Raw genomic sequence first — 6,000 nt, forward strand, 5'->3', positions numbered from 1 at the left:
GTGTTTTAGTGCTGAACAAATGTACAGAGTGTCGTATGCTTCTGAATGCGTGTCTGAGAGAGCGCACGTGCATGTGTGTCTGTGTGTGTAAATAATAAATATATTGGCATTCAAAATACAACTTTGTGAATAGTTTTAGATCACATGACACCATTGTTCAAGATGGAAAAGTACAATAAAATAGTTTGCTATTTCTTTGGTGGTCTGTTGTGCAAATTAATCTTAAAGGAGACATATAGTCCTATATATATATACTATAGTACTATAGTATAGTATTGAACTATAACATAAGTAGATCATCATTTTACATTTTGTTTGTTGTAAATGGCAACACTTATCTAAATTGTCCTACTAATAGAAACAGGTTCATTGACTTCCTGTTCAAAACGGCAGATTTGATAAGCTCCGCCTCTTCCCAGTGCTCCGCCTCTTCGCAGTGCTCCGCCTCTTCGCAGTGCTCCGCCTCTTCCCAGTGCTCCGCCTCTTCGCAGTGCTCCGCCTCTTCGCAGTGCTCCGCCTCTTCCCAGTGCTCCGCCTCTTCGCAGTGCTCTGCCTCTTCGCAGTGCTCCGCCTCTTCCCAGTGCTCCGCCTCTTCCCAGTGCTCCGCCTCTTCGCAGTGCTCTGCCTCTTCGCAGTGCTCCGCCTCTTCCCAGTGCTCCGCCTCTTCGCAGTGCTCTGCCTCTTCGCAGTGCTCCGCCTCTTCCCAGTGCTCTGCCTCTTCGCAGTGCTCCGCCTCTTCACAGTGACCGTTCACCGTAACAAGCAGCGGATTGTATTTTTGCAAAGTGGCGACAGTGGTGACATTTTAGACCTCCACACTCGGAGACAACATTTTCAAATGTTCACATAAGCACAGGGAAGTTGGGCGGGGATAGGGGGTAAGGGGAATGAGGAATTTTCAGAGCACTCGAGCCTCAGCTGCAGGACAAAACACGATACTCAAACATGCAAGAATCAATTAAGTCAACTGAGCTGATTTTGTATATCACAGTATGTCCCCTTTAAGTTAGTGAGACATAACATTTTTGACACAAACCTTTCATTGGCAGTACAGTTCATCCAAAATGAAAGCATGGATTCCAAAATGTTTAAAACTAGAGTGAGCCATTCTACCTAAAACAGAAATTACAGTTAAGAATTTGTTTTAAATAGAGGCTGGTTTTAATATTTGAATTAATCACTTTTGGAAATTAAAATGACAAATAACATTTAGTTTAGATCTATTAAAGTGCCAAGGTTAAAACATTTTCTGGGATTCAGATGTTATAAAGTGGTACTATGTACCTTCTGGAGGCTCCGCCCCCTGTTTACATATGCATCCTCTTGATTTACAAAGCACATTTTATAAACAAGACTGTTACCAAAGTGCTTGATTTAAGACTTTTACTCAATGAGTAAAACGAGTCATGTGCTAAGAATAATATCATAAGTAACAATAAACCAAATGCCTTTTTGTATTTCCATGGAAAATTCCAAAGTATAATTCAAATCTTGCATTTATTTAATTAGTATGTAACATTACAGGTGTAAAAATGTGCACTCGTATTAGAATAAGAGTCACGTAACTTAAAAATGCAGTCCAAAGGAATAAGTAGCATTCAACATTCAAGAATCCCTTCACTTTGATGTTGAGCTGGTTAGAAATCTGAGGTGTAATTCGCTGTTTAACAGAATTGATCAGAATTGCAGATTTGCTGGTTTATATTTCACATTTCTGTCATTACTGGGGCTCATTCAAATGAAACACAAACTGAAAGTTTGTGTTTCAACTACAAATGCATAGTTATTGTCAGTTATTTCAGGTTTATGGAGCCGATTGCAAACAAATAATGATGAGTTTCAACATTTAAGGATTTCTTATTGTTTTTTCTCTTAAAAACAGTTGCTTGAATAAAACAGAAGCGCTTTAGCCTCATCATGAAATTATAGCATGTGTAAGAGTAATAAGTACGAGTAAAAAAGTGATTGGGGAAAGTACTTCTAAGGTAAGAGTAACTGTCTAAGTGTGACATCTGATTGTAATTGAAGTTGATTTAATTGGAAGAATAAAAACCTTAAATGATGCACAAAATCTAGTATTTTCAAACAATAGACAACAAAAATGAGAAAAACCAAATCAAATCTGAAAAAGTGGGGCAAGAAATATTGGTGAGGCCTTTTTTTATCCGGGCACGTTACATTATGAAAATCATTTCACACTTTGTTATTTGTTCCTTAATTGAGCACATTTTTACGGAGTGAATGTAACAGAGTGAATGTAACAGAGTGAATGTAACAGAGTGAATGTAACAGTGAATGTAACAGAGTGAATGTAACAGAGTGAATGTAACAGTGAATGTAACAGAGTAAATGTAACAGTGAATGTAACATGTAACAGAGTGAATGTAACAGAGTGAATGTAACAGAGTGAATGTAACAGTGAATGTAACAGAGTAAATGTAACAGTGAATGTAACAGAGTAAATGTAACAGTGAATGTAACATGTAACAGAGTGAATGTAACAGAGTGAATGTAACAGAGTGAATGTAACAGTGAATGTAACAGAGTGAATGTAACAGTGAATGTAACATGTAACAGAGTGAATGTAACAGAGTGAGTGTAACGGAGTGAATGTAACAGTGAATGTAACAGAGTAAATGTAACAGAGTGAATGTAACAGTGAATGTAACAGAGTAAATGTAACAGTGAATGTAACAGAGTAAATGTAACAGAGTGAATGTAACAGTGAATGTAACAGTGAATGTAACGGAGTGAATGTAACAGTGAATGTAACAGTGAATGTAACAGTGAATGTAACAGAGTAAATGTAACAGAGTGAATGTAACAGTGAATGTAACAGTGAATGTAACGGAGTGAATGTAACAGAGTGAATGTAACAGTGAATGTAACGGATCAAATGTAACAGAGTGAATGTAACAGAGTGAATGTAACGGAGTGAATGTAACAGTGAATGTAACAGTGAATGTAACGGATCAAATGTAACAGAGTGAATGTAACAGAGTGAATGTAACGGAGTGAATGTAACAGTGAATGTAACGGAGTGAATGTAACAGTGAATGTAAGAGTGAATGTAACAGAGTGAATGTAACAGTGAATGTAACAGTGAATGTAACGGATCAAATGTAACAGAGTAAATGTAACAGAGTGAATGTAACGGAGTGAATGTAACAGTGAATGTAACGGAGTGAATGTAACAGTGAATGTAATAGAGTGAATGTAACAGTGAATGTAACGGAGTGAATGTAACAGTGAATGTAACAGTGAATGTAACAGTGAATGTAACGGATCAAATGTAACAGAGTGAATGTAACAGAGTGAATGTAACGGAGTGAATGTAACAGTGAATGTAACGGAGTGAATGTAACAGTGAATGTAAGAGTGAATGTAACAGAGTGAATGTAACAGTGAATGTAACATGTAACAGAGTGAATGTAACAGAGTGAATGTAACAGAGTGAATGTAACAGAGTGAATGTAACAGAGTGAATGTAACGGAGTGAATGTAACAGTGAATGTAACAGAGTAAATGTAACAGAGTGAATGTAACAGTGAATGTAACAGAGTAAATGTAACAGTGAATGTAACATGTAACAGTGAATGTAACAGAGTGAATGTAACGGAGTGAATGTAACAGTGAATGTAACAGAGTAAATGTAACAGTGAATGTAACAGTGAATGTAACAGAGTAAATGTAACAGTGAATGTAACATGTAACAGAGTGAATGTAACAGAGTGAATGTAACGGAGTGAATGTAACAGTGAATGTAACAGTGAATGTAACGGAGTGAATGTAACAGTGAATGTAACAGTGAATGTAACAGTGAATGTAACGGATCAAATGTAACAGAGTGAATGTAACAGAGTGAATGTAACAGTGAATGTAACAGTGAATGTAACGGCGTGAATGTAACAGTGAATGTAACAGTGAATGTAACGGATCAAATGTAACAGAGTAAATGTAACAGAGTGAATGTAACGGAGTGAATGTAACGGAGTGAATGTAACAGTGAATGTAACAGAGTGAATGTAACAGTGAATGTAACGGAGTGAATGTAACAGTGAATGTAACAGTGAATGTAACGGAGTGAATGTAACAGTGAATGTAACGGAGTGAATGTAACAGTGAATGTAACGGAGTGAATGTAACAGTGAATGTAACAGTGAATGTAACGGAGTGAATGTAACAGTGAATGTAACAGTGAATGTAACGGATCAGAGTGAATGTAACGGAGTGAATGTAGCTGAATGAAAGCAACGGATTAAATGTAACTGAGTACTAGCCACGTCTGATAGTAACCTGCAGTAGATTCCGAGTAGATTTATGTTAAATGCAGAAGAAAATCACAGCCACAGTCAAATTGTCAGTGCGTTTAATTTGAGTTTATCAATATATTTCCTTTTTATTGCTATTACAAACTTTCCCCCTCCATTCGCTCCCACAGCTTCACTGAACAACCATAACACTGGTGCCGTCACATGGGCAGGAAGGAAATACACCTCATGGAAGGAATTTGGCTGGAGTCAAACCAAATGTAGCTTATTCGTGAGTATATTCAACAAAGTGCAAAAAAAACCGATCATTCAAAATTAAAAAGAGAGAGAAAACGATGATGTGCCCAATCACAGGGGCTCCACAAGACGCTTTAAAAAAAAAAAAAAAAAAAAAGGTATAAAACACAATAGGACACAATAGTAATGTACACCATAGTTATAACCACTGTGTTACCACTGGAAGGACGTTGTAATGACATAACAGCTACTACAGTAAGCTACGACGTACGGTGACTCCGAAGAGTCAAATGTAAAGCACCACAATCAAAACGGCACGCGCTGAAATGCACAAATCAAGCGGGCAAAGGAAAAAAATGATGAAGGCAAAGACCATCTAGCAGGAAGATTAGCCTTTTTTTTGCGAATGTTTTAAGCTAAAACATAGATACATTTCCATTTTAAGTACAGGAAATAATAAGAGGAAGTTGCTGGTTTGTGATCAGAGCGAAGAAATCAGGAAGTAGCTTAAAAGAAAACAGGACTCTTACATAGGTTTAAGACCAAGGTATAGGAAAAGCAAACAATAAAATGTTAATGTTATAATTAATGTTTATCCATACAGCTACAAAAACCTGGATTAATTTAATAATAAATAATCTGATAAGACAAAATTTCAAGCTCAACTGATGGAAGCCCAACTTAAAATATCGCACAAAACCTGATGGATAGTAAATGTAAAATTGAACATATTAATCTGTATACTGTACGCTTACCTCCATGGTTGACTTGATTATTGTTAGTATTTGTAATTAACTATGATATTATTATGCGCTGGTATGATTTATAATCGTTTCTGACAGTGTTTTAGCCCTTTAAATTGGATCGTGACCGTTTATCTTTGTTTCAACATTATTTAAGAAGTGTTCAAAGTAGTTGGTGACATACAGTATACATGCATTAATGACCAATAACACATACACACACAATACATTTGTTGGCAAAATTAAAACATAAGAAAATGACAATGAGAACGTAACATATCCCATAAATCCAAACCAAAACATGTACAGTGCATTAGGTTTTTGCTACCGACTCGTAGCAAGGTTTTGTTTCCACTTAAGGCCCAAAGTTGCCGGGATTGTCTCTAGCTACGCGCAAAAACAGAAATGAAGAGTAGTTTAGCGTGCCTTGTCCCTTCAGGGCCACCGTACCGGGGGAGATACTATCTGAGCTTTGGATACAAACGGGAGAGTACTGCAGGCTTAGCACATCACGGTCAAAGTCAGTCGACAGTTAGCACCAGCGCAGACTCGTGCTCCAGAAAGAAAGGGCCGACTTACGAAGACACACACACACACACACACACACACACACAATGAAAAAAACTCCATTTGCATTCCGTCGGGAGGGAGACAAAGCAGATAAAAGTAAAAAACACGTAGAAGAAGAACAGTTTTTCCCCCGTATATATATATATATATATATATATATATATATATATATATATATA

The sequence above is a fragment of the Eucyclogobius newberryi genome, unplaced genomic scaffold (genome assembly GCF_026437365.1).
Source record: "Eucyclogobius newberryi isolate DKJ021-1_F unplaced genomic scaffold, fEucNew1.0.hap1 SCAF_1, whole genome shotgun sequence".
In the NCBI taxonomy this organism is placed as follows: Eukaryota; Metazoa; Chordata; class Actinopteri; order Gobiiformes; family Gobiidae; genus Eucyclogobius; species Eucyclogobius newberryi.